The sequence below is a fragment of the Ambystoma mexicanum genome, chromosome 3p (genome assembly GCF_040938575.1).
Source record: "Ambystoma mexicanum isolate Mex_15411 chromosome 3p, UKY_AmexF1_1, whole genome shotgun sequence".
Lineage (NCBI taxonomy): Eukaryota > Metazoa > Chordata > Amphibia > Caudata > Ambystomatidae > Ambystoma > Ambystoma mexicanum.
The window spans coordinates 529,987,450-529,999,630 of NC_090925.1; the positions used below are offsets into that span (position 1 = coordinate 529,987,450).

General features: G+C 43.0%; 1 protein-coding gene across 3 annotated transcripts in view; it reads right to left on the minus strand.

Annotated features, from left to right (window-relative positions):
• Positions 1-12,181, minus strand: part of LOC138580590 (protein-glutamine gamma-glutamyltransferase E-like) — a 551,664-nt gene that overhangs the window by 161,080 nt on the left and 378,403 nt on the right. The window lies entirely within an intron of this gene.

Genomic DNA, 12,181 nt, shown 5'->3' on the forward strand with positions numbered 1-12,181 from the left:
AGTGACTAGCAGATTGTAACAATGGAAAAAGAATATGGAATATACGAATAAATGTTGGCATGGTGAGATTTCTTGGGAAACATTACTTTTGGATGCAGGGTTAAACAAAGTTACATCAATGGTACTATTTGGGGGTATATGGTATGGGCCAAGGCCACACATCGGCCACCAGGCGTAATGTACACTGGCTTCCCATCAAAGACTGCATTGAATTTAAGGCCTTGACCTTCGCACACATAACCACAACAAAGTGGCCCCACTCTGCCTCAATGACTGTGTAGTCCCAAAACGTTTTGTGCGCCTCCTTTGCTCTTCCACCAGTCGTACTCTTGACACCCCCAGATTCAACTGCAAAAGAGCGGGTGGCACAAGCTTCCTTGTTACGGCTCCTTCCGTAGGGTACTCCCTTTCCACTGACATGAGAAATTAACACTTGTTTACAATTTTCAGAAAGCGTGTAAAAACCTGGTTACTCACCAAATACAGCTAGCCCCATCTAGCACTGTTTGTCATTTACTTCCCATGACTGACTACTTGTATTATCTTCGCTGTGCAAATGCTGTGATACCTGCGGGTCTGGGCGTTACATTAATGTAATAAATAAATATGGTATTTTCAGGGGTTATTGTTGGAGCTTATAACAAACACAAATGTGAAGACTAGGACAGTACACAATGGATATAATGTTCATAGATTGGTGCAGTGTCATTGTACATATGTTGCTAATTTTATCATTTTGTTCTTGCTTTTATCTTTTCGTTATTATTTGATGTACGCTAATAAGGATTTGCACTGAATGTTAATGTAGCAGAGAAGAAGCTCAAGTCCACAAGAAAGATATTGTGAAATCTATGTGAAACACTTGTTGGTTAGTTTAAGTTGTACATTTGAGGTGTAATCTGCTGAATGTTTGATTTAAATTTGCTCAGACAAATATTGAGGTGGAAAAACGAGTGAAGCAAGCAGAAGACTCTTAATGTAGATTACAATTGTATAGAAAATGAATTGAGAAAGTTTGAGTTAGAGATGAGCAAAATTGAAATAAATCTGTTGCTTATTAATATTATGATCTAATGTGGCAAATGATTTGGCGCAATAGGGGTTTTGGTACATTGTGCATACAGAAATGTAAAATGGGCTACCTCGGCTCAAGAAATGATTTAAAGCATGAATATTAGAAATAGTTTGGCCACGGTTATGTAATGCCTTGAGCTTGAATCTATGGAGATAAATGGACTACTTGCTTTTGGAGAGCTAGGATTATCAGTTATTCTTGAGGGGCAATGACGTGTCGCAATTCTGGCAGAATGTATATTTGTAAATCCTGGCTTAATGACTTCTTTACATTTACAAAAAATGTACTTTCTGAAAGAGATCTCCTTGAATAAAGCCTCACGTGGGCAACTAAAGACAGAAGAACACTGCTGAAGAAAAGAACATATGCATGTCAAGAGGATGCCTGGTAAGAGGAATAAGTTGGATCAGCCTATATGGATTGGAAGTCCATTTGGAGAGTGGTGTCTAATTGCACCAAGGTTGATATCACATGGGAAGCATCACAGGTTCAGGCAGTCTCACATGGCTGGTTTTGCCACTTTAAGGGGCTATGTTATTCAAGATGTAGAACCTTGAAGGGGATCCAAGGCTAGAGAATATCCAATTGTTAAATACAAATGGAGAACAGCTATATTTGTTTGTTTTAAGGAAGGTGAATGGACAGAGAGTTAATAAAAGTCTGGGCCTATGTGGAGTCTCATCTCACCTACCTGCTTTATGCCCTCCCTCTTTAGACCATGGGTCTCATCACAAGTTGGGCGGTATCCCTTAAATGCAGTGCCAACGCTATTACCCCCACATTTAAGGGCTAGCCCAATCACGGGTTGGGTGGAAACTTGGAGGTTAAAAATCTCCACTTTCTGCATGTTTTCAGCTGTTTTTGGCGCTATTACTGCCGGCGGTAATAGTACCAAAAATTCCCATCGAGTCCTATGGACTCTTAAAAAAATAGGGATTTACAGCCTTTTCACTACTCGGAATCTGGCGTAAATTGCACCGTCCCGATTAGCGGTAATGCTATTTGCGTTGGTGGTATCCGGGTACAATTACAGCCGAGATACCGCCAAGGCTGTCTTTTAATACAGTGTACCTTCAGGTTACAAAATTTAAGAGTTGGATTAAAGTTTCCTCTTTTAAATAGGGAGTCGACTTGCCTAGCTTGTTATTGCCTTATTTGATAGCTTCACCAAGCTTGCAAGGAAGGTTTTGCACGAAAGACTGAATGCCTGAAAAGCACTAATATCTTGGCAGATGTAGAATACTGGATTAGCGAGGGTCTAGGAACAGATGACTTGTGCCAAAACCTACAATAGCAAAGTATGATGAGGGACACAGAGGACAAGTCCAGCTTGCATTCATGGACCCCAATTCTCCCTTCAACCATGCGGAACATGCTATTTAAAGAACTAATTTGAGGGAGATGGACACACCATCAGATGTATTAGAAGTTATGGAGGAACAGCAAAGAGTTATGAGCGCTCAGTCAAAGGTGGGGTTCATTTGAGATGAACAATGGTATTCATAAAGGAAAACCCATTGCCATTGCCATTGCTTTTCATGGGTCTTGTGTCTGCAAGGGAGCACGTTACCATAAACAACATGAAAAAGGGTGAAAGGCTAATTATGCCAGCTCCTGAGAGTTTTGCTATCCACAACACTGTACATTTCACACCTGGAATTGGGAATTACTTACTTGGAGGATTTATTAGCAACTAAGACTCTATAGCTGGGGGTCATTATTATGGATAAATAAACCTAGGACAGCAACACAGGCAACTGTCAAACATATAATGACAACTGCATAACACAAATTCCATGCCCAAATTATGTTCACTTCTACCCGAATGATTTCAGCTATCGACACTTGCATTTCAATTTAGAATGATAGTCAGCCAATTAAAAATCCCTGTTGAAAGTTGAAATGTAAAAAAAATACTCATGGACGTTGAAATTATTTGAGAGAAACACCGAAACAATTGTCTTAGGCTGCACTGATGACCTAGTCTGCGTTATACAGAACAGGCATAGCCAGCTGTTTACATAGCTCAGATTGGGTGCCTTCCCATGCATGAAAGTTATTTTGAGATGATTTTAAAAAGGCCAACCTGATATGCTATGTCCACGCAGGTTTGGCTATATTGAAACACTAATGCGCTTTGTGTTCTCCTGTCCTTTTTATAGGACAAGACACTATAATATTGTGCCCATCCTTAAGGATCAGGCGTTTCTGCATTGTCAGTCAGCCATGTTTTCTGCACTGTGCTTGGGGGACTATCTTTCTGAAGCTTTAAATATTAGGGCACATTTTTAGCTTCTTAGAGACTACTACATTTTAAATGTTAACCCAGAGGTAAATTGTTGGATGTTATGTGTAATAAAACTACTGTAAATTGGTTCTGTGTGTGGGGGATTTACGTTGTTATATGGAAGTGGAAGTCAGTGTGATATTTATTTTCTGCAACAATGTTAATCTTAAACTTGAGTAGATAAGGTCATTTCAGCTTACAAGACACACACACAACACCGCCAATTAGCAATCACTGGAAGTGTATCTCCATAGGAAAGCCACATGACAATGCCCAAAGGGTGTGCAAATTAGCTAAAATGGCCACTTTTGTACTTCATGCTGAAAATTCTTTTTGTTTCATAGGGCAGTGGTATTTTATACATAGCTTTAGCACCCCAAAACGGGTATCTTTCAAGGAAGCAATAACCACCACCAACAACATACATACATACATAGTTCAAGCTGCATGGAGCTCATCATGGTGACACAGATTGTTATTCTGAGGATTGGAGTATTGAAACATGTTTACCGCACACCATCAATCTTACAGTGGGTTTGTAAAAGCAAGAACAAACCCTTCTACCTGTAATGTGAGAAGAATTGGCAACTTCAGCATATGAGTCACACACAAACAACACAGCACAACAAAGTAGCCATCACTGAAAGGTCACCTCCAGATCAGAGCCTCACAGCAATGTATCATTTTATTTTATTTATTTTATTGTGCATTTGTAAGGTGCTTTATGCAACAGAATTGTGTTTCAAAGAGCTACGAGGCTAAATGGGCAAGGAACGGGGCAGATAATTACAATGACAAAAAACAGTAAATACACAGTTGTGGTTCTATTAGGCCTTGCGGTATTCGAACGTGCAAGTGCATTGAGGAGAAGTGCAGGGGATGGGGAAGGAAGAAGGAGCAGAGGAGTGGACAAGTGATGTGGGTGGCCCCATGAGGGAAGTGCTAAGGGGAGCCAAGAGGAGAGCCTCAGGCTAAATGCTAGAAGGTGACACTCACGGGTGGGGTGTGGAGCCACCAAGAAGGGGCCCTCGGGCAGTGCATGGGAGGGGGGTGCTGGTATTGACTGGTGATGAAGGGCCTGAGAGGGGCAGGGAAGCTGTTCCAATCGGAGGCACCGACTGAGGAGAGGGACCTCCCCCCCCCACTCTCTGCCTGGAGAAGCATTTGACAGTCAGAGAGTTGAAGTTACAGGAGTGTAGGGCTCTAGCAGGGGAGTATTTAGGGAGGGACACTTGGAAATAGTGTGGTCCCAGGCCCCAGAAGTCCTTCTGGATGATACATAGGGTCTTGAATTGGATCCTTGCAGCCACCAGGAGCCAGTTGAGAGATTTTAGGGCTGGAGAGATATGGTCCCTGGGCCTGAGGCCAAGGATAAGTGTTTCCACCCTATTCTGGATTAGCTGGAGGGGCCATAGGGAGCAAAGAGGGAGATTGAGAAAGAGGCTGTTAGAGTAGTCCAGCCTAGAGAGGACCAGAGCTCTGGAGACATTGGGCTTCTGGGGGAAGGTGAGAAAGGGAAAAATGCCTGAGGATGTGCAGTTGGAAGCGGGACTTCTTGGTAAGGTCCATGACGTAAGGGGTGAAGGAGAGAGGGGAGACAAAGATGACCCCGAGATCATGAGTATGTATGTCAGCTGAAAATCTCCCTTTTTATGTTCCATGCAAAAAAAATAGTGATGCCTCATATGGAAATGCTGTTTCTTACATAGCACCCCAAGATGGACAGCTCTCATCATTTTGTTGAGATTCACACTACATCCATAATCGAATCCTCACTTCAGTTATGCCCTACTCACTTGTCAGGGCCTCATTACTCCTGCATGTGGTCATAACTCAATGTGGTCTGCACACATATTCACTACACATGCCACAGAATCTGTCTTTCATGTCACCATGGCCCTTGCCCATGTTTGCCCCTCCATGGTCCTTCCACATGGTAAACTCCTAGGTTTAGACTGCAGAGGGAAGTTTCCTTACTCACAGTTGTAGACTCCTAGCACTTTCTTGTCTGTCCCAGATGTGCATACATGCTATCTGTGTCCCATCACATGTACCATTTGGGGTTTTCTTGCTCAGTCTATGGCTGCTTCATCTGCTAGTTCCCATGTGCCTCACACATTTTTTCCCAGGGAGGCTGTAGCATAGGGTCCTTCCACAAAGTCCCCTTGGTATCGCACATCACACTGTTTCTGTACAGGTATGACATCAGTCAGCTCCAGCTGGTACTTATTGCTATGGCTTACACACGTCCCATCTCTAACCATTTGGCGGCAGTGGGTACTCAGGTGGCCTCTGTTCTGGACCTCCCATGCCCATCATGCCCTTGTTGGTACTAGTTGCACTTTTGGCCATATGTAGGTTGACTGCCTGCCGTGGCATGTGCCAGCCATCTCCCATCTGCGATGACTTCCTTAGGCTTGACAAATTGCCACGCACCCCTCCATTTTAAACTCACTCCTTCACCTGTCATGTAGACCCATGCCAGCAGAGGTCCACTGTCACTTTGTGTTTCCTTGGGACATTGCTGGCTTGATATAGCTACCGCAAACCTGTCAGTGCGACCTGTTCCTAGCAAAGTTGACCGTTGGGGATGGCATCTGTTTAGCTGTACGCTTCTGGCTGCCTAAATGCTTCAGAGTCATATCCACTGCATAGGATCCACAAACTGTCATCTACAATTGTACCTTGCCAAGTATGTCTGGCCTACACCTCATCATTGTGTCCAGAGGCGTTGCTGGGGGTAGGGGGCTTAGGGGGCTATAGCCCCGGGTCTTTTGGTTGTAGCCCCGGATAGAATCTCAGGGACTAGAACCAAAAGGCTAGCTAGCCCCCAGTCCCGACAGTCCTGACATTAGCGTAGCCCCGGATCATTTCCAGACCTAGCAACACCCCTGATTGTGTCACCTTGCATGACACACATCCATGATTGCAACATAGCTGAGGGTACAGCATACATGCTGGAACTTAAAAAAGCAAGGGGCGAAAACCTCAGCCTAGCCAATTAAGTCAAGGATGATGTAACATCTCTCTTATAGCAATGACTACTACACTTGTGTATGTGCCTTATTTGATGACATTGCCTATTGCACTCACATAACATAAGGGGTTTTTGTTTTGTGTTTTCAGTCCAACCATCATATTGGCGTTGTAGGGTAAACATGACCCAATGCACCAATCTTAACTATGTCATCCTCAGGCACAGTGATGCTCTCCAACAAGTGTGGGACATGTATGTGATTGGTTGTTGCATCCTTGAGCCGTGTCAGCATTGGGTTAATATAGCTATGTATGAAATACCATTGCCCTATAAAAACAATGCTCTACATGTGCATTTCTGCTCATGTGCATAGCTATGATGCATTTCTGTGTAGCAGTTCTGACCTGGAAGTGAACTTCAAGGGATGGCTACTCGGTGGTGCTGTGCAACTCTTTGTGTGTCTTGTTATCTGAAATGGCCTATTCTACCCGATTTACAGGTATAGGATTCATGCTTTTTTCCAACCCACCACAATACTGATGGCGTACTGTAGACTTGTCCAAATGCTTCAGTCTCAAGGATGTCATCTTGTGCTACAATTATGAGCCCCAGTAAAGGTGAACTGTGTATGTGGTTTCATGTTGCTTACTGGAGAACTTTCTTGGTTAAGTTGATATAATTGCACTGTATGAGACAATGGCAACTTTCTGTGTGAAGCAAAATATTGAGGTTTTCAGCAAAGTTGAATATCCATGAGGTGAACGTCCAGTAAGGGATGTGAGGTGGTGTTTTGTTAATGTGTTATTAGCTAAAATTGCCTTTTTCATTTGCATTACTGGTAGAAGGGTTTTTGTACAAACCCACCATAACATCGATGGCGGGTGGCAAACATGCTCAAGGTTGCCAACCTGTGCCCCGCTGATGAGCCCTGGTAAGGGTGAAACGTATACATGACTAGTTGTTGTTTCTTGAGACCTGTCAGACATGGTTTGATACATCTATGTCTAAAATAGTACAGTGATATAAAGCAAGGACACTTTTTTTCAAGGAAAGAATTAAGTGCGTTGTTCTGCTAGTTTGCGTCTCAACGATAAATTGTGTGTAGCTCCGATTTGTAGGTGAACTTCCATTATGGCAATTTGTTTGTGTTGTAATGTGTATGTGTCTTACTATCTGAAAAGTTCTTTTCTTCTCACATTACAAGTGCAAGGTTGATGGTGGACAGTAAACTATTTCAAATTTTAAACTTATTTAATCTGTTACGATTTTATTAACAGCATGCATGTGTTTGTGTCTAGTTTTATTATTTAAATGTTTTGATACAAATAAGTACCTGGGGAGGTGGGTGTAGCAGCCTCCGAGCCAATCAGAAGGCTCAGAACGGGGGCTTTACCACACAGTAAAACCCCCACTCCGAGCCTCCTAGGAGCTGGAGGCTGACATCTTACCTCGCTGGGAATCAGGTAAGTGTGCTCCCCCCATGTCACCTTCAATCCCCTCCTTTTCCGTATCTCCAATACCTGCCACCCGTGCCCCACTTAACTGGTTCTGTCTTGTCCTTCACCGATGCTGGGAACACTAGTGTTCCTGGTGTGTCCCCATCACAGCAATGGCCGCCATGGAAAGGGAGAAGGGACTACATGTAGCTCCCGTTTCCCATGGCAGCCATCTTGTTTTGTAATTTTTTTTTCAAGTTAGACATGGCAAACACGCCGTTTCTCAACTTGAAAAGAACACTTTTAGTACTCTGGTACAACGTGAAGCGGTACTAATAGCAGTATAACCCTCATAGGCGGGGCATTGCCAGTCAGGTAATGCCCTATGGTTAACGTTAAAGCCCTCACTTTTCTCAGGCTTCTAACTTATGCCCTGGGGAATTACCTGACCGGTAATACATCCCTGCTCTGGTTATATTACTTAAATACGCAATCATTTGTTTGAAGTGTATCTTATTGTAGCACTTGCAAGCAGCGTTACTGAGCCAAGCCATTAGCTTTGCATGTGCACAAAAGCTGCGTTAGACAACTCTGACTGAGGATCGTGCTACTCTACTTCTTTTGCTCTGGTCTTTTAAGCAAGTGCATCATGCCTTAGGTTCAGTATCTGCTTATGTTGATTTCATTTGATCCCAGTACACCTGTAAACAAACAGCCAAACCGATTCCTTATATAATAATATCCTGACTAGCATATTTTCATTTTGCATAAATGAAGCATGAACTCCCATATCTCCTTCACTTGCTCAATACAATATGTGGAGTATTCCCAAGGTCTCCCTGAAAGCCTCATAATCCATGTGCATGTGTCCAAAACATGATTCATATATTTTCCCTGCATTTTACTCAACCTGCTTGAGAAACTAATTGACGCAGACAAATATTGGGGAAACTTAAGACGGAAATGTATTCACTCAAACATTTAAGCACAGTTTGCTCCCTGGTTTTGAGAAATGTGGAGGAGGGTTTATGCATTATTTAATATAGGATATCAGGCAGTGGTCCATGGGGCTCATTACGAGTCCGGCGGTAAACGAGCCGGAAAAACCAGCAGGTTACCGCCGGACTCGTATTACCATTCCACCTCTGTGATTCCAGGAATCACCGGGGCATTACAACCCCGGTGACCAGGTAATTCCGGAGGCGGAATTCGGTAAATCCCCATTCCCATGTAGGACTCCATGGGAATGGGGAAGTGGAAACACCGGCACCATGCTGTAATGATGCCGGTGTTTCCACGTCCGCCTGCAGGACGGGTGGTGTTGAACCCGCCAGGTCAGACCTGGTGGGAGTGACACCTCTCGCCTGCATAACTTGAGATCAGCCAGTCTGGAAAGAACGGTGGTGGCGGATTTACCACCACCGTTCTTTCCGGACCGGCTGACTCGTAATGAGGCTTCATGTCTACCTTGCTCTCAGTCGCGCCTAGAAACACTTGTGTACAGGCACGTTATAAATTACTTATCATATCATAGAGACTTCCAGTTTGGCATCTTTGTTTTAACAGCTATTTACTGAATTACTGTCGCAAGAATAAAACAACATCATTAGGTGTCTCCTAAGAAGTCTCAAACTGAAAATACACACCATCAAAATTTGCCTTCAAACTCCCTCATTAAACTGAGTTGTAATGGGATGATAAAGAAAAGAAAAAAAGTAAATTCATATTACAATACATTATCTTCACCGTCCCCGCACACTGGCAATATTAGTCCATTTTCAGTTTTCATTGCAGAAAAGTAATAATCACTGGAAATGGACGAGAAGAAGCTGAGTCCAGAAAGTCTGAAGTGGGGTAAGGGAAGTTTACCTCTTTTTTCGTAACAAAAGAAAGGCAATGATTGGTGTACATTTGAGCGAGCAGAAGGAGATGCTGGCAGGAAGCATGGACTATGGGTATACATGTTCGAATGCAGTCTACGTTCCTTGCTTCTTAATTATTTGGAGCCTACTCCCCGCGGATGCTAATAATAGATTTGGGATCAGATAGGGTGAAGGTCTTCCCACTTTTATTGAGATGCAAACTATTGATGCTAAACCTTTCTCAAATATAATACCGGAAAAGTTGAGATCATTGTCATACATGGACAATGTTGCTTTATTTTGACCAATATTCATGTAAAAAATGATGGGACATTCCCTTTTGAATACAGCAAAGTTTGAGAGTGCGTGGTCACCGTTATTTCCATGGAATCCCACATCAACAATGTCACAGTTCATAGGATTACCAGCAGCTTTCTTTAATGATCTCTTGCTAGTGTGCCCGGCTAAACATGCACCTGAACTCGATGGGAAAAATACATGTGCTCATTCTTCACATCCAGGTACTTGCAAGAGCCTCATAGGTCATTGCAAACAAGACCACTCCCATTAACTGAGTAACCAGAATTTCCTTCAATCTCTTTATTCAAGATGACATTTATTTTCAAACCTATAACAAAGTAGAGTCAATAAACAATTCCAAAAATGAGCTATAGTTCAATGCATTGCATCATGGGACAGAAGCAGGTAGGTCGATTTGGAGTACATGTTTTCCAAAGACCAGAAATTAACCTTGTGTTCATACCCTTAGTTCCAAGACCATTCTTCTTGTTTTCTCCATAGGTATGGCACTGACAAATGGAAACATGATTGAGTGGAATTGTGAGGACTAAAATTAGGTGACATCGCTTTTAACTTTTACTCTCTGCTTTGAGAGAAATACAACACCACCTTCTATATGATTTGAAGGTGGCATTTAATAATGTATTCCAAAGGAATCCGCCTGCTCATTAGAATCCATTTGTTTTACGCCTGCATGAAAATCACATGCAGGCATGAAAAGTATAGCTCTCCTGAGACGGAGGAGGAAGCCCTCCTATGCCACAGGATGGCAGGAAAATGTGGAGGAGCTGAAAATGAAAGAGTTAAACAATTTTTCATTTTAATTTTCTGCTCCACTCACTAAATAATTACCCACACACGGTCTCAGGGACATAATAAAAATGGCCGACTACGATTATGTCCCACCATAAACAAAAGACATCCTCCAGACAGGTTTCTAAGCAGCAGTAAACAAAGGGGCATGCGAAAAATAAATGCAAACAATGCTTGCACAATAATAAATTAAGGATCATGATACCCATTGTAAAGTGCAAACTCCCTTGAGTTTAAGCGCATCCATGTGCAGAGAATGGTGCAAATAGATGGGATTAAGTCAGAGGAACTGATACGGTGTGCTCTATATTGTCCGTCCTCCTCTTTACCAATTAGACTGGATGATGGTAATTGGTTTTCAGAATTTGGCAGCTTTCACAGCATTAGAAAGGAAAGGTGGCACATTGAAATGGTGGTCTGTTAGGAAAGTTGGACAAGACGGGCATACAGTGTGGTGCATTTACGGAAGAACCAGGCATGAAAGACCACGGATGCATTGCATTATAATGCATAAGAAATATAGGGCCTCATTACACTGAAGGCGGTGAGCCATGGCGCTATTAGCTATTAGCGCCATGGCTCATGCCGGTAAAATACCGGCACCGCCTTGGAGGAAAGGGGATTTACCGCCCCATTCCAAGGTTGGTGGGGCGGTAAATCCCCCTTCCGCCATTGCCCTTCCCCATTCCCATTTCTGCCCCATAGGGCTCTATGGGAATGGGGAAGGCGCTAATTACGGCACCGCAATTTTGCGGTGCCGTAATTAGCTCCGAGGTCCCTTAGCGGGTTGGTTTTTAACGCCTGCAAAAAGCAGGCGTTAAAGCACCTACCCGCTAAGGGACCTCGTAGTAAGGCGGTAATGGTTAACGGTCACCGTTACCATTAACGGTGGCCGTTAACCATTACCGCCTTCCGTGTAATGAGGCCCATAGTGTTAGCTAAAACGGCCTTGGAAGGGAGCAAATGGAAGAATGTGAGTGGAGAATGGTAACCTAAAGTGGAGTCGCATTAAGGAGCTGAAAACAAACTGCGAGGGATGGGACAAAAGCATATAAGGAAAAAAAAGGAGAATTCATGAAAATGAGTGAAAAAAATAGCAAGAAGCAGTTCATTCACGTAGAACACAAGGAATTGATGGACTTTGCAGATATTGTATAATTCATAAGAGGTAGTGCTAAGTAGGTCGTGTAGGTGTAATGTAAACAGCATAGGGGGACAGGTTAAGGGGTACTAGAAGAGTGAAATAAAGTGAGTACTTGAGTTTCTAATGGCAGGAGTGGTGGTGTGGCGGTGTCATTCCAGAGGTAAAGTGAAATGACAAAGATACACACATATGTAGAAGCTCTATGAAACAGACTGAAAGAAGAACATGTAAGTCATCAACATAAAAGTGTGATAAGAACATGGAAGAAATTGACAGAGAAACAGAGA